Source organism: Rhineura floridana, chromosome 4 (assembly GCF_030035675.1).
Source record: "Rhineura floridana isolate rRhiFlo1 chromosome 4, rRhiFlo1.hap2, whole genome shotgun sequence".
Lineage (NCBI taxonomy): Eukaryota > Metazoa > Chordata > Lepidosauria > Squamata > Rhineuridae > Rhineura > Rhineura floridana.
Genome location: NC_084483.1, coordinates 155,883,238 through 155,909,933, shown reverse-complemented (window position 1 = coordinate 155,909,933; position 26,696 = coordinate 155,883,238). Strand labels below are relative to the sequence as shown.

General features: G+C 41.8%; 1 protein-coding gene across 7 annotated transcripts in view; it reads right to left on the bottom strand.

The window, feature by feature from the left end:
* Positions 1 to 26,696, bottom strand: part of DAAM2 (dishevelled associated activator of morphogenesis 2) — a 288,833-nt gene that overhangs the window by 229,013 nt on the left and 33,124 nt on the right. For 2 of the 7 annotated variants that reach the window (XM_061624914.1, XM_061624917.1), the window contains exon 2: positions 2,123 to 2,208. The exons of the other annotated variants lie outside the window; for them this stretch is intronic. The gene's annotated coding sequence lies outside the window, so the exon portion shown is untranslated. The remainder of the gene's footprint in view (positions 1 to 2,122; positions 2,209 to 26,696) is intronic. 7 annotated transcript variants of the gene reach the window in all.

Genomic DNA, 26,696 nt, shown 5'->3' with positions numbered 1-26,696 from the left:
TAACAAAAGGTTAAGCACAGTATTTCATTGCACTGTTTTTATTTTCATTCAGCATTTTGGACAACGGATAATCTGGGTTCAATGACCTAAAACCTCAATATTACGCAAGCAAGCTTGGACTTTAAGCCAGCAGCTTGGTGTAACCATTGAACTTTTAACCTAAATAGTCTTGGTGAAGAATTGCTAGCTGGCAGGAGTCCTGCCTGATAGAGTTGGGCTTGCTTTGTGTGTATATGTTAAAAAGCATCCAACAAAAATGTCTAATTTTGCTGAGCAAGTCAGTTTGCTGGGCAGCAAATTATGGCTGCAGTCACATTCACTTGGGAGTGAGCTCTATTAAATTCAGTGGATTTATTTCCAGGTAAACATGTTCAGGATTGGGATCAGTAGTGTAGTGGCAAATTCAGAACCTCCTAAAATTACCAAATAATCTAGCAGGCTTGAATACTCCTTTCTGCTTCTCTATCACTGTCGCCATTTGACTGTCCTTTCTCACTGTCAGAGTTATTGCTTGAATTGCTGAATTCAGTGTCTACACATTTATCTGCCGCTGCTACCAAACTGGATGATGTAGATGGGATGCTATCATCAGGATTCACTGTCTCTTCTTCTGCAGTTACAGAATTCTCACTCTCCACAACTCATCTTGGCTTTTTGTAGTAGAAACTAATAAAGGCTTGCTTGCAATTGACACTCATTGGGGCCTGCATAACTGTTTTTGCTGCTGGGTTAAGACAAAGCCTGTTTTTCCTAAATGAAGGAATTCACACTCTAAGCAGGCCGCTAATTTTGCATACGAATTTGTAGCCTTTTGAACTTTGCCACCTTGTAGAAACCAGGGAGGGATTTTTCCACTACCTTCTCCTATCTTCCTGTGTAACCCACTCATCCTTCCACACATACCTAGAGTGTTAGAAAAAGACAGAGGATTTAGTCCATTCAGGCAGTTTTTCTTCTTCATCATCATCATTGTGCTGTACAACAGAGAACTTCCTTTGTTGAGTTTCCCTTCTTGACTGCAATACTAAGACTCAGAGTAACTACATTTGGGCAGAGCCTATGAGTTTTAGGAAGAAACCTAAGCATGGACATTCCTGAACCTAATCGCTGATGTTGGCTGCACCACACACACACACACACAGGCATACCATGCATGCCACAGATATAAACAATATCATTAAAAACTGGAACACCATCATACTCACTTTCTCCCCCACCCTCAAATGTATTTTTTCTCTTTTTTTCCTACTCCCAGCTTTGGGCTGGAACAAAAACAAAGATTTTCCCCCTCCCCTCCTTTTTTTTGCTGCTGGTTCGAGAATGAGGTCCTTATTAACTAACGAACAAACTGGAGAACATGCCGCAGAGAAAGAGACCTCTCTTCAGCCCAAGTTCTCTCCCCCACCTCCTTTTCCACTTTCCTTCATCTCCCATCATCCTGGTGTTTTCATCCTCCTCCTTGCAAACTCCATTACCCACTTTCCATCATAATCTTCAGACTTTCACACATGCACCTCCTCCCACCACAACAGACATCCCTAGGAGCCAATCAGCATGAAAGGGGAGTGTGTTACCTATTGAGAAGAGTCTTCTCAGTGCTGACTCACCTTCTTTCACTCCAATTAGCAGGAAAGGACAAGGAAGCAAGTTAGAAGACTTTTCTCAGGGGCTAATGCACTACCCCTTTCATAATGATCAGCTCATACTGGAGACATTAGAATCCTGCTGGGACCTGGCTCCCGAAAAAGTAAGAGGTCTAAGACACACACACACACCAAGACCCTGGACAACTACATCCCTGATTGGGATGTATGGCCCTGATTTGTAAGGCCAACTGGCATCCTTGAATGGGCTTCTATGTGTCTATCAGACTGAAGTGAAAATGTAGATAAGAATTTGTGTCCTGAGGATTAGCAAAGAACTTGCTGGTACAATAGGTTATATTTACCATATTCCCACAAAGTGCCCTCCTTAGCTTCTGCCCTTTTCCATAACCTTTTTGCTCATTTGCTTTAATGTCTAATCTGTAACAACAGAAATCCTCCCTAGCTGATGTTCCAAAAACCTGAACTGCATATTTATTCTCCCTGAACTGGAGTTCTCTACTGTACAAATTCCATACCTTTTCCTGTGTTTTCTTAATCCACTAATATTTTCAATCAGGTTTCTTTTTCCATTGTTGTATTTTATTGCGATGAAAAAATATTTCTGAAAAGAAGAGAGTTTGTAAAATAATCATATATAGTGGCTTGAGTTCCCTAAAACAGTTCACCAGGAAAAGTTCCTGTTAAATTATTTTTAAGAAGAAATTATTCTTGTACAGTTGAACACCCTGCTACTGTTCTAAGTGGAAGCTAGTAGTTAGAAGACCCCTAACTAGTTAGGAGGTTCTGCAGCATCTACCTTTTGAGAGCAATGGCTTCCCCTGGCATTCTCAGCTGCTAGGAATACTTTATCATTCAGAATACAAGTCATCTAACCAGTTTCCAATTCAATATCCACGTAATAAACTGCAAAGCATTTGTCTAACACTTGCATTTGAGTGTGGTCTGTTACAAATTCTGCCAGAACATGATGCCCCAGTCTAAATCCAAGAACCTCTTTTGTTAAAAGGACGTATAGCTAGCAGAGCACCAGGTTAACAGGACAAGGAGCTCCTCAAGCTGCTGCAGAGTTCTGCAAGCCAAGGAGCCCTGACACTTCCATTTAATAGCAGAGAAGCCACCCTTGGCAACCTTTGGCAATGACATTTCTCTTACGCTTGAACATGATTGCTCCTGCCCAAAGAAAACAATTTGTCCAAATCAGGACAAGTGTCTCAAAAGAATGAGGTTGAGTTCAACTTACTAAATTGTTTGAACAGCAAAATGATTTATCATGGGGGATGGAGCAGAGGGCAACAAGGGAAGATTGGTTTTCTGAGCTGCTGGGCTCTGTGGGGATATTACAGCCAGGCTTCTTGTTGTCCCTCCCTGGTGCGGAAGGAAAGCCAGTGGGTCAACTACCCTGTAGTACAAATCAGGAAATGGCCTCATGCCTTTGCAATCAGATCTTCAAATATTTAGGCTAAGGAAGTCTCATTGGAAATGCTCTCCACTTTCTTATCAGTAAACAAAAGACCTTTAGATTGACGCTGAGTGAAGAAACACTTTCCCCAAAACCTCTAGCGATCACAGATATGTAATAAAAGTGTGTGTGTGTATGTGTGTGCACACATGCACGCACACCCCTCACTTTGCCATTAAGAAAAAACAGCAGAAAGAGCTAAGCTTTATGTCCAATAAGCTAGGGGATTCTCCTGCAAATTGCATATACTTTTGTACCCTTTGGAAGTCAACAGTAACAAAACGAACAGCACAAAGGAGTCACACAATGGTGCTGGCATTTCCACTAGGATTAAGCTTGAGTTGCCTTCACAACCCCAATTCACACATTATGCATGTGTAGACCAAGAAGTGGCTATTTGACACACCAAACTTTATTTGGGTGTCACAATCGTGCAGAGTTCTTCCTTGTGAGCAGGAGCTCACGCGTTGGGCTCTCTTGTCACACAACTCCGTGACAGGGAAGTAGAGAACTAGAGGAGATGAAGACAATAGGATGCAAAGAGCTGTCATGGGCCCTGTGGAGAGTTCTTGGAAGAGTGATCAGGAGGAGGAGGACAACAACTGGGCTCCTGGGGAGGGACCTGGTGGGCTGCAACAGGAGGAGGCTGAAAGAGGAGAAGGCTTCAGCAGTTTAGACAATGACAGCTCTGCCCCCTTAGTTTCAGTTACAACTGTAAAAGCACTGTCTGACAGTGAGCCTGACCCTGCCCTGCCTCTCGGCCCTGTCTCGTCACTCAAACCGTCACTTGCGCCTCTTCCAGAGGAGGAGGAATCAGAGGATTAACCAGAAGCAGTGTCAGAGGAGGATCTGGCTGAAGCACCTCCACCCCCATTGCCAAAGACAGATGCACAGCTTTTCAACCTGTTCATAGGAGCACCCACTTGCCAACCCAGATTCATTCCGAGAAACCTTCCCCACACAAATAGAAAGCCTACCCTGAGCCTACTCATGGGGCATGTCCAATCACTGCGACAATATCTTAGCTTGAGTAGTCATGCCTAATTATGCTGTTCAGTGATGCAGAGTCCTGTGTAACCTGTAAGCCGACCTATGAAACACTCTAAGCTGAGATTCTGCCTTAAACATAATGGAGAAAAGCACACCAGTGAGTCTGAATCCAACAGGGCTGGCTGGGAGAATAGCTGCCTAGGACAGGGGTTCATAGACTGTTGGGTGCAGACCTTCAGTGGTCACAAGGTTCATTCAGGTGATCCATAATGAAGAACAGTGGTGACAGCAACTGTGAATGGCAGGTGTAGTGCACTGAATATTAATATTGATTTTTAATTGTATTTCATTGCTTTTTTTAGTCCTTATATTGTATTACTATTGGTTATTGTATTTTATATTGTATTCTATGGAATTCAGATTGTAATAAAGTACAATATAAGAAGCAATAAATATATAACTAAAATTCATACAGCATCTAGCACAGCACATTACAATTGCTACAACAGGTAGAAAAGTCATTAAGTGGTCTGCCAAGACTGTCAGCAATTTTCAAGTGGTCTATGGGGGGGGAGTTTGGGAACCACTGGCCTAGGCGAAGGCTTCTGCTTAGTCCAACTAGATAGCAAACAGCCATGAATGAGACAGAAATCCAATCAGAACAAAGCTCAGTGAGTTGTTGCTGCAAGAGGAGCTATTGAACTTGAACCAGAATTTACTGTGTGTTTGCAGCTGTTTGCATTCCCATTTAATCTGCATAGTCCATACAAAGTTATCCTGAAACAACAGTCTTGATGCATTTTCCCTGTTAATTTGGGTCTACCCCAAACGAGGATAATCTGATAAATTGGGGAAAATCAGGATACAAACCACTCCACTCTGGCTTTAAGACAATTTGTTTTGATGTTTTGAGGTGGGTGGATCAACTGTTACTTTCTGCTACTCCCCTTTCCATGCCCACTACTTCCTACTTCCTCAATGCTTTCATTTCTTTTCCAGCCGTGTTCATAACTATCGCCAGCACACTTCTGAAGGGAGGAGCGTAGCCTTATGTATGTATATTTTTCTTTTGATCTCTCTGATTTGCACAAAACCTGAAAACTACATAAGCAAAACTTTCTACACCAGATATCGTGCAGCAATCTGAAAAGTGTGTGCTAAGAATTTACAACTGCTTTCATTTTTTTTCCGGCTGTGCTCCTAACTATTTCTGGCATGCTTCCTGAATGGAGATACCTCATATGCGTGTGTGTATGTTTATGTGTATTTCTTTTGATCCCTCAAGATCTCACCCTATGGAGGCACATTCTAAAAAAAAAAGTTTTAGCACATTAAAAAAAATAGTGGAGTAATGCTCTTGATGATTTTAGCATGACAAACATAAATAGCACACTTAAAGCAGTGGTGTTATTACGGACATTGCATGTGGCAATCCACTGAATCACTTTGAAGCTGGTACACAGCTGGTATTGGCTGCAGCATAATCAAATTGATAAAAAAAACAGAGAAGGCAAAACATTAAAATAGTTTATTATTTTATTTTTCTGTTAGCCACTTTAGGTTTTTCAACTTCTAGGCAGCCAAGTATTTCACATTGCTAAGACATTTGTAGAGCATCACAGATGACAGTGAATTTCACATTTCCAGTTTTCCAAAATCTAATCCGAACCCACCTCATCCATGACTACATGGAGTTAACCAAAGTAGCTCAACAGGAAAAGGACACTGGAATGTCTCAAGAAAGCTGATAAGGTGTCACCCAATCTGTGATCTCAGAACATTTTTCCGGTCCAAAACTTGGAAACCAGTTGTATCCAGTGTTGATGTAAAATACCCAGTGACTGCAGCAAAGAGGGTACCACCCTTCCCAGCATGCAAGCGATGATGTCCCAGAACAGTGCATCTGGCAGAGCCCTTAAAAACCTTGCTATATGGAAGACAAGGAATGGAAATGATTTCCCACTTAAATGGCATGTATCACTCCAAATATTTAACAGTTTATATAACAAGGCAGATTGATTCAACAGAAATGGTACACAAGAAGAAGCTGAAAAGATCCAGTAAACCTACTTTTCCGCTCTCATAACTTCCTCTTTTCTACATCATATGATGAAAGAGGCTGAAACTGTCTTCTAAAGATCACCACCCCAAAGCACACTCTGCTCCAATCCAGACCAGAGGAAAGTTACTGTGGGCATTTTTAGAGCAGTCAAAGGGCAGATTAGACATACACCTTCCACTTCCACGCTGTTCTGGTTTAGTAATTAGTTAAATTAGCTGAGCTTAACTTGAACCAGGGCTGTTTAAGGGCACAGTCCTTGAAGCTATTTTCAGTACCGGGCATTTTCCCCCAGAACACAGGACCAAGAAAAATAATGCATTTGTTCTGAGCATTTGCCAGCTACATTTTTCTCACCACTGAGTCGCTACTGTCTGCTCAAAAGTAATTTGGAGAATTCCTAGCAGAGCATTTAAATATATATTAACTGTAACAATCTCTGGTGTCATTGGAGTACTCAAAGCCTTCATTAGTACTCATAGCCAAACTGGTAGTGACACGCTCATTAGATCACAGTGGATTCTGAGTATGATTTTCTATGTGTCGCCTGAAAGATATATTGTGACACCTCTATAGTAGGCTTTATTGCCAGTCCTCTTAAAGTCCAATATCTCATGTCTATCCAATGGTACAAATGTTCAGAATTCCTAACTATTTCCTGTGCTTCAAGATTAGCATCCAAAAGATGTCCTGTTTATATTGTAGAGATATGGTGGAAATAAATACTATGAAGTCGGGATATTCCATCAGCAGAACTCAAATACAGGATGCTGAACAAAGTCCCAATTTGTTTCCTTCCCACCTTCCTCTTCTTCACATTCCCACTTCTGCAAACCCTTACAGAGTATGATCTATAACACTGTGCCTAAACTCTACACAAAAAAATGGTCAATGTTCCTTTTTGATATTTTCAGTTTCACGCATGAAGGAATCTCTCGATCCTAACACATTTTTCCTCAATCCTCAGTTTATTGCATTTTGGTTTATAATGTTGTTTTTTATCATCATAATCATCATCCAAATTTAACAAAGAAGAAAAAAAGGAGAGAAGAGGAAAGGAAGGGAGGAAAAAACAGAAGAAAAATATCCCATCAGCTGACATTAAAAATACAATAGCCATCAATACATCCATCTTAAATTAAACATGCAAGTCAATACAAGCCATCCAAATGTCCAGACAGGTATCCACATGAGATTGACATTTACATGAGATATGTTCAAATGTGGCAAGAGCAGAGAGGTCTTCAGACCATTTTTAATAGCAGATGGGTGTTTATCCTTCCAGGCCCAGAGTGTACGAGTTTGTAACTTCACCACCAATGCCACCTTTAGGATCAGCCATACTTAGGAAGACCTAGAGGATACTGTGAAATAAAGAACTATAAATGACCAGTCTACACATTAGAACTGTCATGGGAAACATCTTTAAACCTGCTCCACAAGGTAGGTTTTATCCCATAAAAAGCTAATAACAGAACAATTTACTATACAATTTACTGAGATTATTTTCTCCATGTCACCATAAATATTTTCAGATATTTACACTGAAAGAGAGGAAATTGCCCAACTGGGTACAATGATTCATCATATGGATGACTTGCCTTTGGATCAATTTAAAACATTTCACCTGATCATATAACAGATCATGTAATGCCAAATTTGTTCCAGCTACACTGGTTGCCTGTATGCTTCCAAGCCCAATTCAAACTACTGGTTTTGACCTTAAAAGCTCTTTGTGGCTCAAGACCTCAGTATCTTCTGGAATGCCTCTCCCAGTATGAAGACCCTTGCATCTTCATCTGGGACCCCTCTCTGGGTGCCTCCTCTGAGGGAGGCCCGGAGGGTGGTGCCAAGGGAGAGGGCCTGTTCAATTCTGGCTCCCCATTTATGGAATGCTGTCCCAAGGGAGCCTTCACTGACATGTTTTCCATTCTATATTTTGCATGGAGGGAACCTATCTGCATACAATTTGCATGGACTGGCTCTGTGCATAAATCAACCATTGAAGTATGGAATTCAGGGGTGGGGCCTTCTGCCACAATCCTGATTTCCCTCCCTTTCCATGCATTGACTGCACCACACATGCATTAAGAATGTTTGACTAAGGCTAGCAACGTTTAAGTTTTTGAAAGTAACATTTTCACCTGATTTAGACAGCCCAAGCTAGCTGCTGGTGAATTAGCACCTACTGGGGGCCCAAACGTGAAGCTCCTTGGTCCCTACCAAATACACCATGTCTCCCTGATCAACCCTGGGATGCTAACAGCACACCTGTATGTATGCACTGAAGAGCTGTGCTCAGTGGGACTTACTCCCTAGTAAGCGTGTGTAGGATTGCAGCCTCAATCTGCTTTCATCATACTTTCTCCAGTCAAACTCTAAAAAGTTAGTATTTAGATAACTTTGTATTGTTTTCTCCACAAAATATTCATCCCAAACACCACAGACAATGACAATCTTGCATGATTTAACCCTGAAGCCTTCTAGATAAACTTTGCCCAACTGCAGGACAATCTCTCAACAGATTATTGAAATGTGCCGAGCAATGGTACTATTCAGAAATACATGGATGTCCAATGTGAGCTACTGGCTAACTTCTGCTAGAATTAGGCAAGTATCATACGTACATGGACTAACAGCAGGACAACAAGAATGGATTTTACATGTCCTTGTGGTAACTAAGTGCCTGGAGGGATAAATACCCACCATCTATTATCCAATAGTCTGAAGACCTTAATGCCCTTGCTACATTTGAATGTGCTTTCTATAAAAACCAGCTCTGCTTGGATACCTGTTTGGACATTTACATATTGATTGAAATGTGTATAACTAAGATGGATATATTGATATTTAATGTATTATTAATGTGAGCTGATTTGATGTTGTTGTTATTCTCTTGTGTTTTTTCCCATTCTTTCTGTTTTTCCTCTCCCCGCTCCAATAAATTTGCACAAAAAAAACCTATTTAAAAATGCAAGTGCTGGCACTGCCCATTGTAGCACTCTGTAACTTATGGTGTAGTTTCAGGCTTTCCCAAAGTATCAAGAGTGTCGGCAGAAATGCATAGTCCAGAGTACCTTCATTTATCACACTGCATCCCTACCGGTACCATGTCACCATGAACCACTTGGCAAAACTGTATAGCTTTCTGCACTCTTAATGAACTACCAAATCACGCAGGATTCTGGAAACTGTCATTTTAACAAAACAAAAAAATTTATTATAAGGGGAAAACTCAATTTCAGGAAAGCTCATAGGATGGTATAAAATGAAGTGCTTTTGAGAGCACAAGGACTTTTGGCTGCACAACAGAATCTTCCCTCCTCCTCTTCCCATGCCCCCCCCAATCTGTTCCAGGGGTTCTCCAACCCTCCATGGAAAATTTGGGGAGAGTATGGGAAGCACATGAGGACAAGGAGAAGTTCAGTTGCACAAACAAAAATCATTGTGCTAGCCAAAGCACTTCATTTTATACTCCCCATAGGGGTGTATTCAACTAAGTCCTACTCAGAGTAGACCCACTGAAATTAATGAACCTATGCCAGTCATTTCTATTAACTTTAAAAGGTCTACTCCGAATAAGACTAGCACTGAATAGTATTTAACAATTAAATATGAGGCATAGAACAAAATACATGCCGAATATTTTTTAAGTGTTATATTCTTAGGATGACATGACCTTTCTGAAGAATTCGTGCACAAACTCTGCTTAATTCCTAGGAAGAAAGAGGCTCTTTGGGTAGGTGATTCCCATGTCTAAGAGATAGGCAAGTTACCTGTTCTGGATGGGGTCACACTCCCTCTGATGCAGCAGGTCTGCAGTTAAAAGGTTCTCCTTGATTCATCTTTGTCACTAGAGGACCAAGTATTCTCTGTGGCTAGGAGTGCCTTTTACCAGCTTTGTCTGGTGTTTGCCATTCCTAGATAGGGATAGTCTGACTACTGTAGTCCATGTATTGGTAACCTTGAGGATGGATTACTGCAATATGCTCTATGTGGGACTACCCTTGGCCCTGGTTAAGAAGCTTCAGCTGGTGCAAAATGCATCAGCCAGACTGCTGGTAGGGGTACATGGCCAACAACATGTGACACCACTCTTAAAACATCTGCACTGGCTACCCATCTACTACTGAGCCAGGTTTAAGATTCTTGTATTAATTTACAAAGCCCTGTACAACTTAGGGAGCACCTAAACTCTTAATATCCTAGCTCAATCACTGGGATCATCTGTACAAGTGGTGCTAGCCATCCTCCAAGTTGGCGAGGCTCATTTAACATCAACACAGAATTGAGGTTTTAGTGTTATCAGCCCAGTTCTCTGCAAAGCTTTGCCAACAGAGATTCAGCAGGTGCCTTCTCTTTTAACCTTTAAATGCCTGCCAGGGTTATGCAGGCAATTAAGCAGCTGTCTTTTTGCAGTAGTTGACCTTTGTTTTTACTGTATTTTTAAATAGTTTTTACTGTACGTTTTTATTTGTTGCAAACTGCTTTGATGTTTTTTTTTTAAAAGTGAAATAGCTGTATACAAATATGTAAATAAATAAATAAACCTTTCATTTTACTATATCTATAATGAGGCTTTTGGTTATCCAAAAATGGTTATCCAACCTGAGGCTCTGGAACTTGGGAGCCTATGAATCAAATTAATTCAATATATAATATTATATGATCTGCATGAAAGAAAAAACTTTTAAGTGAAGGTCTTCCCTCAGTCAAGCCCCTCCTTCTTAATAGCACAGGGCCCGTTTGCTTCATTACATGGTGCAACCCAAATATGCAGCAGGCTACTTCTAGATGCTATTTCATGAAGTCTCAAACATGGTAAGGCTGCCACCATGCTTCTACACAGGGATCACTAAAGTAGTGCCCATCGGTACACTAGTGTGGGCAGAGACTTTGCCAAGCACCCAAAGAGTCCCTTCCTTCCTCTACAATTAGGCTCGAAAGATGTAACAAACAGAATATGTTTCAGGGTGTATTTGGCTGCAGTGTGTGTTTTGCCCAAAATAGGTGGTGACCCATTTTCTGCAACCTGTACTTTGGGGGAGTGCAGGAGAATTAGAATTTACCTCCATCAAATAAACAAGTGATCATAGCAGGCACAACCACATGTAAAATTAAATGCCACATTTATGTTTATCCAAGGCATTTGCACTGAATGGCAGCAGAAGAATCTGAGCCATGTTGCCAGTGGGCTGGGTTTTCTCAGTCTCTGTCATTTTTACAGCACGTGCTGCACTAGAAGTTAAAAAGATACTGCAATGCAAATGCTCACTATCTATGGGAAAATGTCACTTACACTTGGCCTAAACCATGTGCAACACTTCAGTATCTAGAAGGATGCCTCATAAGTGCCTCCTGTCATGCCACAGATGTTTATGATCAATGCAAAGCATGTTATGCTTCATTTCAGGTCTCACAATCATCACTGTGATACATTCAACAGCTGGCAATAATCAGTATCTGTTAGACGTTTTCATAGAATGGCCGCGAAGAGAATGGAAATGGAAAATGAGGTACATTTGCTCTACACTTAAAACTCATGCCTCCCACCCAGGGAACTCTAGGAAATGTAGTTTGGGGGCAGGCTGAAAATTCTGTTGGGAATCCCTGGCCATCTGAAATATCTACCAATAGATATCCTTCCTAAGAAGGAACCATGACATTTAAGTCAACAGGGACTAAGCCTTCAGTTATAAGGATCAGAGTAGGGCTGGGGAATCTGTGGCCCTCCAGATGTTGAAGGACTCCAGATCCCATCAGCTCCATCCAACATAGCCAATGGAAGGGATGGAGGGGTAAATTCAATTCAGTTCACATTTAAAGCAGAATCTATCGAATTTGCATTTTCTGCAACAATATGAGAACCAAAAAACAGCCATCTTTCAAAATTTGCACTTCTCTGAATTTTGCAATGCAGTTCTCAGGCCAATGTTTACAAAAATGCATAAATTAGGGGAAAGTGTGCATAAAAATGCATATATTTTCACAAATATAATGCAGCATATTCAGAGAAATTGCGTGTAAAAATGTGTACATTAGTCAAAATGCATACAAAAATGTTTTTATCAGGAGAAAAGCACACTAAAATGCTAAAGAATTTTCACAAGGATTTTTTTTAAAATTGCTGCAGAAATGTGGAGAACTGAATTTAAGATTGTAAAAATTAGACACTGAGCAAACTGAAATTGACAGATTGTTCCATCCCTAACCAATGGTCAGGGACAATGGGAGTTGTAGTTCAGCAACATCTGGAGGGCCCCAGGTCCCCCATCCCTGGATTAGAGCAAAATGCCATCTAGGAAGCTGGTTTTTCTGCTCTCTAGAAAGACCCCACCTGGCCTTCCCCTGCCCTAACACTAAATTTTTACAAATACTAAATGATTTCCTATAAATAGCTGTAACAAGACAAGGCCCAAGTTAAAAAAAATGAACAGGGGATTGATCTCTTATGTGGAAAACCTGCCAGCGGAGACACCATTATAGTCATTCATGCAACTAAAGAGCACCGTTTTTAAAAATACACAGCAAACCGGGTATGAAATAACTGGTTAACAGCTCCCTAATCACACAAAGAGTTTCCTCCACTGCACATTTTTCCTATTTACCCAATGGCTTCTGCTTTTCATCTAGTTTGCCTAATGGAAGGGAGAAAGAGTGTGCACACGCTGGCCCTAACTGATCCAACAGATGCACGGCATCGAGGCCTCAAAACACACATAAGCCTCCTTTCTAGAGCTCCTAAAGAAAAGACATTTCAACAGATTCCCCCCTTCCCCTGTCACCACATGCCCAGCCTTTTCGAGAAACCACTGCAGAAAACACCTTTCCTTCTGCCCAGAGCCATTTGCAATAACTGCAGTACAGAAGCCAGAGAATGATTCTGTGCCACCTGCACTTTAAAGAACAAAAGAGAAAACATTGATGGATGTTCCTATAAGATGGTGTTGAAATAACAAGAGCTTTTCTTGTGACTTTGTTATGAGGGAGGGATAATAAAAACCAGCATTTTGACCTTCCTGGATTAAGAAGTATTTTCATAAACAGAACCAAAAAGTAACACACATCCAGAAACTATGGCTGACATATTTTTTAAAAAGTCCATGAAATAAAGTGGAAATGTTAGACACAGCGGTGGGAAAACTGGTTCACAACCTCAGCTCAGACACAGACTCCAAATGTGAGAGGAGGCACAGAGCATCTCCTGTGACCACATGTTGGTGGCACCCACCATTTAAGAAAGTGTGGCATCCAAACCTGTATTTTCCTTCCCACACTATCATGGGGACCGTAGGAAGGAAAGGATAGTGGGAGAAGATATTTAACCCTTCCCCTGACTACCGATTTTCTTGGTAAGGTTGCAGAAGCTGCCCCAAGCCCCACCCCCAGATAGACCTCAGTATTGGAAGCCAGGCCAGCTGGGGGGGGGCATGGGGCAGGCATTTGCAGATGAAAATTAGTGGATGCAGAACAGATTAAGCATCCCTCCCTCCTTCCCACCAATTCAACAGATAACATATATTCTAACTCCACTGTCAGGGGCAGTATACATCTGAATACCAGTTGTTGGGAATCACAAGTGGGAAGCGATTACTGAATACAACTGATGCACTCAGGTCCAGCTTGTGGGCTTCCAATTGGCATCTGGCTGGACCCTGTGAGAACAGGATGCTAAATTAGGTGGCCCTTCGGCCTGATTGATCTAGCTGGCCCTCAGAAGTACAGGACCAAGGTGAGGGGGGGGGAGGGAAAGTGTACACCAATCCTTAGCAGCCTCCCCATGGCAATACATAATTAGCAAACCATCACTTAGAAAGAAGAGCATCAGGAGATGATGTTCTGAGTAAATGTTATAGTGCAACAGTGAGGGAGATAATCACCCCTTTCTCTGAAATGTCCCACCATCACCTAATTCACTTGGATCAGTACATCCATCCTGCTCTGTCTTTAGGTCCTTAATAGCCAGGCTGGCTCATGCAATGGAGATGGCACCAGCTGCTGGTGGCCTTGAGAACATCTGAATGTTCTGTTACTCAAAGGATCCCCTCAGAAACCCTTGTTCTGAGGAACAAGGTGAAAATATAGATAAATGTCCATTTAAGTCATGTTTGTACAGAGCAAAGGAGAATTTGAACTGGTAACATCGGAGCTGCTATAATTAAAGCCAACTGTGTTTAAATTTGGCTTAACGGCATTCTGATATTTAAGAGCTGAAATAGATTTTAGGATGGAACATTCCTACATGGGGGCAGAAGCACACGACCTCATTTTTTGCAAGCTGAGCATGGCTAATAAATGAAAATAATAATCATTAGCTTTGTTTGCGCCACTATAAAAGAAAGAGAGAGTAAAAGGTCATCATGATGCAAGGCCTCCAGGGGTGGGTGCGGCAGCAGGCTAATTTGGAGAAAATGTGCAATTTCTATGCTCACAGGCTCTTAAGCTCCCCCTCCTCCCCATGAGAGCACAACTGAGCAATTCTTCCTCAGAAATGTCATGGCTTGGTGGTTGTGCTCGCAAACACAGATACACAAAAACTATTTCCAGAAAGGCTCAACAGACGTGCCAATACATATCTTCCTACCAGATACTTCAACAAATCCAGTCAGCTGCCTTATATGAGCACTAGTAAGTGGCAGCAAATGAGATTCAGGACCTGATGGCTGAAAGCCAGACACAGAATTCCATGCTACTTTCCTTTACAAAAACAAAAGCAGCCACTATGAGCTGAGGAAAGATAGGATAGCTGGGGAATGGCTGCTGAGAAAGGGGCAGAGCTCAGTGGGAGAGCATATGCTTTGCATGCAGAAGGTTCCAGGTTCAATAAGGAGAGCTAAGAGGACTCCTGTCCAAATGCCTGGAGAGCCACTGCCAGTTAGGGTTTACAGTTCCCAAGCGACAGTACCAAGCTACATGGACTGATGGCTTGACCACTTCCTATTTTCCTAACCTGCATCCTTCCTACTATTCAAAATTGCTCTCCCCAAGTGGCTTTTCTCACTGTGGGGGATAGATACATAGCCCTTTCCCCTGTGGGTGGGAAAACAGCTGGGGTGGACAATTCAGAGGCCAAATAGCAGGAAAGGATTAAGTAGCCTTGCCTAGCCACTCTTCTGCTGTCAGTTACAGCTTCCAAAGCCGAGTTTCAGGGTTTCTTTTTAAGGTCACAAATAAAAAGACACAATGTCTGGGGGGGAGGGGTTCCCATTTTTACAAAAAAATGTATTGAATTATCTATAATGCTATAATACTTTTGTACGTGTCACGCTGCAGTCCACTTGACCACAGACAGGCGGCACTGTGAACTACAGTAGGATGCCAAGCTACTGAGACCTGCTGAACCAGCAGAGGAGGGAGACAGACAGCCACAATGGAGTCAAGCAGTAAAGGGAAGGGGTATGTGGTGAGGGTGGTTGCTGGGTGGTACGCAGGGTTGGCCCTCAGCTTGAAGGAGGTGCTCTTGCCTTCTCTTCTCCCCACTCCCTTCAAGCAGTCTGTTCTATTGGCAGGCAGCAAGGAAGGGCAAGCAAGTCTGCTGTTGTTGGGGGTGGGATGGGGAGCTTTTTTGCTGGTTCTTCCCTGTATGTTGCCTTGGAAGGGGTTGCTTCCTGCTTCCCCCACTTGATCAGGTGCTCATGCTGCTGGGCCTCCTGGTTGTTGAAGCAAGGGAGTCGGCAGTAGCTCCATCCGTCTCTCCTTTCTGCATTCCAAGCCTTCCCCTCCCTCCAAGTAAGAACATTCTACTAATGCTCAGAGGCACTTGAGGTGGGGAGTGGCAGTTGAGGCGATGCTGCCTGAGGTAGTGATTGGGAACCACCTGGGCCAGTGCCTCCTGTGGCCAGCACCTCCTCTTTCCCTTCTCAGTTCCCACCAAAAGGAGGAGACTGATGAAGAAGCATCAACAACGGCAAACCTGCTGTCGAACCTGAGGAGGCAGCTCCAACTATTGGGGGGCTGAAGAATAGTGTGTCTGCCTGTGCTGCGCATGCATGGCAGTTTACGTTCTCTGGTGATGGGGAAGGGAAAGAGAAGGATTTGGGGAGGGGGAGGGGAGAAGTGGCTGGGGATAAGGGGACATTTGGATGAAAGAGGGGATATATGGAAGGGAGGGAAGGGTGCATGGGAGGGAAGGGTGCATGGGACAGGAGTATACCTCTGGTGATGGGGGGAGAAAGCTGGAAAGGAGGAGGAGGTGGAACTGAGGAGGGGACAAGTAGAAGTGGCTCAGAGGAAAAACGGCTTTTGCAGTGCTGGAACAGCATTTGGAGAAATGAGGGAGGAAATAGGATGAAGGGAGATAGCTCTTGGGAGGCTGTGCCTGTTGTAAATAATGGAGGGAATAAAGAAGAAGGGTAAAGGGAAGGCTTGAGTGAGGGCGGAAAGGGTCTTTGCATGTGACTGGATGAGAGAAGAAAGCTGGAAAGGAAATAAGTAGGGGGCAAGTGGAAGTGGCTGGGGTGAAGGGGGCATTTGCAGTGCTGGGGAGGAGCAAGAAGGGGCATATGGATAAAAAGGGGAGTGCAAGATGTGCAAAATGGAGTACAAAGGGGGACTACAGAACAGAAGAAAGAAGCAGCTCCAGAAAGGGGGCTGGGAAGGTGAAAGCAGGGCTTGGTACTTGCATGAGGTGAAAGGAAAGGTCTAAGGGGTTTCCATGGGGGGAGTGGGGATTGGTGAGCACAGCAAGCAGGAGCTAATAAAATACAATTAGCAGATACATCAAAGAATAATTATTTTCACTATCTTGTTACAGAGCCACTCCTCTAGTAATAACAGTTGAATGAGGTTTCTAGAGAAGCATAATTTTTAAAAAACACAGTTATGAGGTCCAAATTTCACACAGTGGTCCAGGAAAAAACTTTTCCAGACCACTTGCAGTCGGACAAGTGATAAACTCCCACCAAATGGTGTAGAAATGTTCCAAGTACTCAGATTCTTTTGAGCCTTTTAAATTGTGTGTTATTTTCTCAGATATTGCCACGACGACACCATTATCATCCAGACATTATAATACCATAACAACTGTAAATTGTGTAACATCTTCCATTTTTGAGCAAGGGAATTTGAGCAGTTGTCAACAGACACATTAATAATTCCCTTGAAAGAACGTTTACTGTGTGAACATCCAGCATGTTTAGCAGTGAAAATTGTTGGGTCATTTGAACAGCAGTCCTAATACACTTAGCAATATCTCCTGATATAACTCAGTCCAAAATTTACAGACAAGTGGACACTCCCATAATAAATGGAAGTACATACCCCTGGTTCGAGCAATCCAGTGCCAACCCTGAAGTCATATGGGATAATTTTACTGGTGTGGAGTACCACCTGTGTGAGATCTTTAAAGAGCTTCGCCCACATAGGCAGACACCGATTTGTATGGTTTAGAGGATCATAAGCTTTTTCATTTAGCTTCACAAACATCAATACCTATATCATTCTCTCATAGAGTTTTAAGATCTGCAAGAGGTCCAGTTGAGAAATCTAATAATTCCTTGTACAGGGCTGCCACCACTGTCTTCCTGAATCATTACCCTGATTCAGTTTTGTTACTTCAGATTTAGTAAGGTTTCTGTTAGCTTGAATTCTCAGCTTTTGGTTTGTTAGAAAATGACATGTTGCTCTGTGTTATATCTAATGTGGCCTAAGAACTCAAGTTATTAGTACTGGGCTGAAATTTAGAGATTATCCTCAAACACTCTCACACATCCACTTTACTATACATAATTTCCATGCCACCCTACAAGAATAAAACATTCTTCCCAAGGCAGCTTACATAAAACAAAACAAAATACAATATTTAAACATCTCAATAACACAATATTGTATGACTGAAACTAGCAATCCAACATTTAAAAAATACAGCATGTATGAATGGCTTATGAACAGACTACACTGTTAAACTAAAACGCCATCGTAGAATTGTTTATACAGAATACTCATAATTCAGAAAACAAATACTCTTCAGCACAACACTTCATGTATATCCTTCTCTATTGAGCATCCCTCTGAAGAGGCCACTCAGAACATATACTCTTTTGCTAGAACAACTTCTGATTTAAGTAATCTGAAGAATGCAATAACACAATAACACATACTACCATCATAAATTCGGGTTGCCAGTTGACAAGAAATTCCAAAAAATTTGATACATAAGGAAAGTGGACTGTGGATTTTTAAGAAGATGGGTTCAGAAGAATAGACTATAGAGTGCTGGTGATGACCTATAAAGCCCTATATGGCTTAGGTCCAGGTTATCTGTCAGACCATATCTCCCTATATGAGCCTGCCCGGGCCCTGAGATCTTCAGGAGAGGCCCTTCTCTCAATACCTACGTCCTCACAAGCACGACTAGTGGGGACGCAAGATAGGGCCTTTTCGGTGGCTGCCCTGAGGCTTTGGAACTCCCTTCCTAGGGAAGCAAGAATGGCCCCCTCCTTGCAGTCCTTCCATCGACAAGCAAAGACTTTTTTATTTCAACAAGCCTTTGGAACTGAAAGCTGTTAAGGACAGGTCTTGAAGGGTGCTGCATTGCTGTTGCCTAATTGTATTATTTTAAACTGAGTTTGAATTATTTTAACTGTATGTATGAATGGTTTTAATACTGTAAATTGTTTAATTTGATTTTAATCTAGACTTTTGTATGTTTTTAATTATATGTGTGCTTTTATCTGGAAGCCGCCGTGAGTTCCAGTTTTGGAAAAAGGGCGGGGTAAAAATAATGATAATAAATAAATAAAATAAATAAACTAAGGGTGAGAAAACCAAATAATAAGTTGTGATTCTAACTGCTTTGAATATTTGAATATTTTTACATTTGAATATTTTTATATTTTTATATGCATTATGCAAAAGGAGGGAGACAAATTTGCACATAGGTGCAAATTTAGTAATATTTACTACAATTTAAGATCAGGGATGGGAAACCTGTGGCCCTTCACATGTTGTGCCTGATTTAAAGAGAAATACAACATATAGAGGGAACGATGATGAGCAGGAGTGGATTTCCATTTGCACCATAGGACTCTTTCCCCTCCCCCCATGCCATCCCCAAATGTCCTCTGGAGGGTTGAGGAAACCCCTAGAACAGATTTAGAGACTGCACAAGGGGAGAAAGTCCTGTTCTGCAAGCAGAAATTCTTGCATTGATAGGACCATTACTTAGCACTACATTAGATGCAGCCCCAGGCGGCCTAGGGGCCTGCTTAGTCTGCTGACCAGGTGCTCACTGTCAGTGGACAACTTAAAGAACCATAAGAAGGGACTCCAGAGGACTTGAGTTTGGACCGGACCGCCCTTGAAACAGAGAACTGTCCTCTGCAAAGTAGGACACATGGCTATCCCATGTTATTCCTCCACACTGTTAAAATAGCTCTAATAGCCCCAAGCTGAAATTGAAAGCTATCTGTGACAGACAGTCGCAGAGTAGCTCCAGAGCCCTTTTCAAAATCTCCATTGTACAAGGCTTGGATGTTATATGGATAAAAACCACTAGGACCAAAATAGAACATTTAAGACAAAACAACATGAATCTGATGCGTAAATCCTACCCTCAGATTCCCCTTTGGTCAGGAAGATACAAGCTACAATATCACAGTCATTATAGAGCACATGGAGTTTGTCTCAGCAAGTTCTGAAAGAGCCCTCATGTGCACAACAGAAGCAAGTCTCACAGCTGTCTAAATAGGCATCTGCTCTTAGCATGATTTCCTTTGTTTTACTACTGGATAAACTAGAGGAAAATCACTAGCAGAACCTCAGGTGAACAGCAATATTAAAATGGCCCTTGCACAGGTAATCACAAAACATAAGTAAATACAAGATGCTTTTCTCATTTATATCACATTGGTTTGGAACAACCCCAGCAGAAAAGTAACAGATGTCCAACATTACAAATTCTAGTGGAACAGCTACTATTTCGTGTGTGTGGAGAAGTCTTTGATTGCATTTCCACAAACACAAATCAACATATCCTAAGAACCCAGTTGGAAGACACAGTGGTTGAACCTAGACCTGAGAAAGGCCTTAGGGCAAAATAGTGAGTGCCAAGATGTTAACAATCTATTAATGAGTCTACTTATTAATATTTGTTCTTATTTTCAACACAAACACATCAGCCATAATGCTTCTCAAGACTCCTTGACAACCTGATCAACACAAAATATATTCCAAAAGGAGGCACTCCAACAGCATTGTTCTATAGGGTCCCCAGCACCTGTGATAGAGCAAGCAGGACTCACATCACACATCTTATCCTAGGCAAGTGAAGCTCAGCCACAGAGATCTTATTCCTGCTAAAAGCACTGTATCTCAAAGGCATTACTTTCACAGCCAATTTTATACATTAGGCGTCAATTGCCCCAAAGCTATCCAGGGGCAATATGTGAGCATTTCATGTGTTTAGAGACCAACTCGCATGATAGAGGCACTTAACATTATCTCCTCCTCAACACGGTACTGGGCATAGGGAAAGGGTTTTCAGCAGCATCCATGGCCTATCAATAAATGTGTAAATCAAACTCAACAAAGCAGGAGATGGTTGTGATGCTCTCCATTGGACCTGAAAGACTGGCATCAGGTCCACTTGCCAATATAATGAGAGCAGCAACAAACTTAGGCTGGTGGAGCAAGCTTTTCACCCAAATTTACGTACCTTTGTACCAATGCCACACACAATGCTTCTTAACAATTGCATTAGCCTTTCATGCCCCTGCATCCTGTTGACTCATGTCAATTTCCTATTAGTTTGAGCTTGGATTATTTTTTAAAAAAACTCTTATGGAAAACTCCGTAATATAACAGATTAAAATAAAGTCTAAACAATCATCACAGTTAAATGCATGTCATTAAAACAAAAGGTTTTATTTTTCATTGTTCTGCAGCAAGATCCTCTTTATTTACCTCCTGACCATGTTATGTCCAATTGACATAGACCTTGAGAACAACCTTTGCATTGAATGAACTTGTGGAAGAGAGGGGATCACAGGGCCATGTTGGCTAGTCCTGCCTACTGGCACCACGACACTCCTGAACACCTTCTTGACATTCATTGTGTAAGTCTAGAGACCTATATATATCTATACACACAGAGGGGCCCTGATTGGCCAAACATATGTCAGGAGAGCATTGCAGCAATGCATAACAGTGGCAGGCGGAACCACCCATGCGATTCCATCCACACATTCATTCAACACGTGGAGGGGTCTGTGTGTATTTCCCAACAGTAACGTTTTGGACCATTTACATGTATTTTATTCTAATCCAAAGTATTTTATCTTGATTCATCACTGAATATAAGTCCTCTCTAATCAACAAAGAAATAGATTTATAAGGAAATATCAACACTAAACCATGAGTCTAGTCACCAAGCATAGTTACCCACTGCAATGGCTGAAGCCATTCTCATCTTTGCATGCCATACCCAAGGCAGTTGCGCATTCCAGTTTGATGCTATTCGTGCTAAATTGACTTTGGCTTCTGCAGCTACAGGAATGCTGAATGGCTGGGGCAGAGCTAGTACTTGTCCATATGTGGAAACGTCTGGCTGTGGGCTAGCCATTGGCCATCCCATTGAACATGTTTGCAAAAGATTTGCCTGGTAGCAGAAACTATATCATCCTTTGCATCACAATAATCACTACTAGTCAGAGCCTAATAACCAACAATAAAAGTGCCTCTGAATGATCACATTCTTCTATTACTAAGAAACAAAGTTCAGACAGCATATCAGATGTACACTGACCCTAAATATACTCTCTCATGCTCTCTATGTGAGGCTCAGTTACAGCAGTTGCTTAGCTCTGAAGGATTAATTTGTCTTTGAACCCAACCTCGCCCATTGTGATCACATTACCATAGCAACACTTGCCTGCAACACCCCAAACAAAAGCCACTCAAGGTGATGCCATATTCAACTTGCTCCACACAGAGGCAAATGGACAAACAAATCTATGTTAGAGGCAAATTATTAGCCAAGACAGTTTCAGAATCCATATGAAGGCATGTGGCAATATTAGCATTAAAAATAATGTGGTCACAACTCATACCAAATGACACCCTCATCTCCAGGAATCTGGCTCTGAAACATAAGTAGCAGAAGGCATCCAGCTTCAGGAAAGATGTGGTATATCTATTTACTGCTGAAACTGGTTCCTAAACGACAGGTTTGCACTTTCACCAGCCACTTACCCATCTATCCACTTCTCAGGTGATGGCAGTTAAACAGTTAAAAGAGAAAAATGAAGATGACTTCTGTATGGTTTTTTAAAAAAAGATTCCCATAAGGACATTTTTAAGGAGGATTTCTCCCACGATGAAAATTTAGGCTGCATACAATTTTCATTTTTCCACTACCTCTGTGCTGCAATCAAATGAACTCTTTTCCATTATCAGAGCATCACTAAGCTCTTTAAATCCCCACTCCACCATGAAACTCACTGGGTGACCTTGAGCCAGTCACTGTTTATCAGCCTAATCTACCTCACAGGGTTGTTGTGAGACTAAAATGGAGAAGGGGAGGACCATGGACGCACTTTGAGCTCCTTGGAGTAAGATGGGATATGCTAATAATAATAATATTTATAATATTTTTTTTAAAAAAACAGGAATGTACAGGAAATCAATTACAAAAACATAAGAAATCTACTCAAGTGCTTTTCAACTGGTAAACCACATTAAAAATGAATTTATGATAAAGGTAAAATGCTAGGGTTTTCCCTCCCAATTTTGAGATGTTGCTGGGGAATAGACCCCCAGTTAATGTAGGTTAATTTGGCAGTTTGACTTTCCCATTCATTTCAATAAATGTACATCAGGCCCTTAACAGCTTAGAAAGTTCATTTTTTAAAAGTGAAAAAAAGTGAGGAGATGAAACACCACAGGACGACTGACCCCATGACTGTCAAATAAGACATGAAGCATGAAGTGGTTCAAGTTTGCTAAAAAAAAAAGTTTACAAAAATATTTCAAACAGTTACTGGGCTCCACATCTTGTAATTCTTCTCCATCTCTCAGCAACATTTTAGCTCACTATCCATTTGTCATTGTCAGAGTACTGTCCTGCACAGCCAATCAAATTCAACAGGACAGTGAGGGCCACCCATCCTCCACCATAACCGTCTCCAAGAGCTCACAACAGAAATCTATTTGTCTTATTGTAATCAGACTGAATAATCGTTGCATTTTATTGATCTTTATTTGATATAGTTTAGTCTAGTGCACTGCACCCACTGTCATAGGATACAATCTGATGATAACTAGAAGCCACATTCAGGCATTTGCTATGAAGAACCATGATAGGATCAGTAGCTCTCCACATCTGGGAAACCTGATAAGACAGGATTCCTGCTCAAGGGAAGGTTTCTAAACACACTTAACTGAATGCACTTTTTTAAAAAAACTTAAGATTATCATACGAATCATGTGAAGGTTGAAGGGCCAGCTCCCGCACCTAAGAATGCTGGAAGCATGTCTTCTATAGACGCCCCTGCCCTCGTTTCAACATATCATATGTTCAGATGAACACCTGAGCATGGCTATAGTTATGACTTTTGGGACTTCTTGTATTGCTGATGCACCATCTTTCCTCAGCCACAGGGGTATCGCCTACAGCAGCATCACACTGAGCACCTGTGACTTGGCTTAAAGAAGGGGTGGGAAACCTGTGGCCCTCCAGATGTTGTTAGACTACAGTTCCCATCAGCATGGCCAGTGGTCAGGGATGATTGGAGCTGTATTTTGCCCAATGACACCTGGAGGGCCACAGGTTCCCCATCTGTTTTAAAACCACAAAGGAGACATGCATGAATACATCACTGTGCTGCTACCAAGAAGGCCTGCTATATAGGAAATGAATATACTGTACAGGAAATACTTACCATTGGCCCGCTGATAAGTGGACCTGCAAATCAGATAATCCGGCAGGGGGGAGGCTAAAGTTCAATTCGTAAATTTTCCTAGGCAGCATAGGATAGCAACTGAAAACTGATTCAGTTTAATTTGGAAACTCTCCTCATTATTTCCCAAATCAATTGACCAGTGCTGATGACTGAATGCCTCACCCTTTTCTTTCACATGGGAAACTATGATATTATTAGGGCTTCTTCCCATAATGACCAAGATTACGTAAAACAAAACCATGGAGAAGCCTCTGTGCTTTTATGTTGCCTCCGATATAGGCAACAAGCTAGACCAAAGCCTATAGCATTAGCAAGCTTACAGCAGAAGTAGGCTTCTTTAAGAAACTTTCAAACAGTAAAAGGAGGTGGACATCAAGCCCAGAGGCTTCAGCGTCATGGCACAGTTAATCCTAAAATAGTGCACTTTGGGTTAAAAGTATGCAATTTGGAACACTTACACATTGGCCCAAACTAACCAGATTTTGATGTGGGTTGTGGGGCAGGAGTGTGGCACATATATATTTCCATCTAAGTTTGTTAGTCTACTCTATGATTCTAGGAGCCTGCAATGACCCTCCCAGTCTGCAGAGGCCACTGCTGTTTCCACACTGCAGCCTCCAGACTGGTGAGGATCACCTCTTCCCAGCAAAACTTCCTACACTGCTCATCAGCCTTTGTAAATCCCACTATGGTCAACTGGACTTAGGTAAATTGGCATAGAATTGCAGCCTAAGTGGCAGTTAGCTACTGTTGATAGTATGCTGAGCACTGAAATATAAAAAGAACAACAAGGGCTTCCAGCCATTGATGAACTATAAGGGGAAATTTTCTTTCCAGTGCTGCAGTATGAATCTTTTCGCTACCATGATCCTACCTTTAGGATCTATTTTCGCTATGGGCTTTTTTGTTAAAGGAGATTTATGGAGCAATCCAAACCAGTTGCAGATCCAATACAGAAGAACAAGCTACCACTCTTTTCCAGAAAGAAGACGTTTCCAAAGCAGAAGGTCCATGTCACAATACTGATGGGTGACTGTGCTTTATTCTCAAGATTGCACATTGTTATCTCAGGACCACTATGCTTTTCTTGAAGACTATTCCAAGCATGAGAATCATTCATGGTCCCCATCATTGGCCAAGTTTGTTGAAATGAGATCTGGTAACAAAGAAGATCTTGTGGAGCTCATGGCACTAGTACAACCTCCAGATGCAACCCTAAAAGTGGTCACAGACAGTGCTGTAATAGTTCACATGCTTTCATCAGGAACCTCACAAACGTTCCTAGAGTACACTATGCATTTTGTAACATAAGGAGCACATAGACACACTACATATAGATGGGAAACCTACATAAAATATAGGCCAAAGGGAGCAAGCAGACAGAAAAGATTAGAAATTTTGAGGTTTATGGTTGATGCTGAATCAAAGATGTGAAGTAATTGTCCCAGCTTCCTTCACATCAGTCAAAATAAAATGGATCTGTTCCATCTACTGGTGGAAAATAAAATGGATCTGTTCCATCTGCTGGTGGTGGTTAACAACATTTAAGAAACAAGGCAAAGAAGTGTACAGCACGATTGGGGTTCAAATAGTATGGCCACTTGGCAGACAGGACAAAGGTCACACTGAGCCACAATTGCATGAGAAAGAAGACGTCTGATGTCAGCCTAACATCAATCCCTGGAAAAACTCTGGAGCAGATTATAAAGCAGTCAATCTGTAAGCACCTTGAAAAAAATGCAGTGATTACTAGGAGCCAGCATGGATTTATGAATCCTGCCAAACTAATCTTATCACATTTTTTGACCAGGTAACCTCCATTGTAGACTGTGGGAATGCTGTGGACATAATATACCTCGACTTCAGCAAAGCTTTTGACAAAGTGCCCCATGATATTCTGATTAGCAAGCTAGCTAAATGTGGGCTGGATGGAACAACTATCTGGTGGATCCACAGTTGACTCCAGAATCATACTCAAAGAGTGCTTATCAATAGTTCCTTCTCAAACTGGGCGGGAGTAACAAGTGGGGTACCACAGGGCTCGGTCCTGGGCCCAGTGCTCTTCAACATTTTTATTAACGACTTGGATGAGGAGGTACAGAGCATGCTTATCAAATCTGCAGATGATACAAAATTGGGGGGCATAGCTAATACCGTGGAAGACAGAAACAAAATTCAAAGGGACCCTGATAGGCTGGAGCATTGGGCTGAGAACAACAGAATGAAATTCAACAGGGATAAATGCAAAGTTCTACACTTAGGAAAATGAAACCAAATGCACAGTTATAAGATGGGGGATACTTGGCTCAGCAATATGACATGTGAGATGGATCTTGGAATTGTCGTTGATCACAATCTGAATATGAGCCAACAGTGTGATGTGACTGCAAAAAAGGCAAACGCTATATTAGGCTGCATTAACAGAAGTATAGTTTCCAAATCACGTGAAGTATTAGTTCCCCTCTGTTCAGCACTGGTTAGGCCTCATCTTGAGTACTGTGTCCAGTTCTGGTCCAGTTCTGTCGCACTTCAAGAAGGATGCCGACAAACTGGAACGGGTTCAGAGGAGGGCAACAAGGATGATCAGGGGACTGGAAACAAAGCCCTATGAGGAGAGACTGAAAGAACTGGCATATTTAGTCTGGAGAAGAGAAGACTGAGGGGAGATACAATAGCATTCAAGT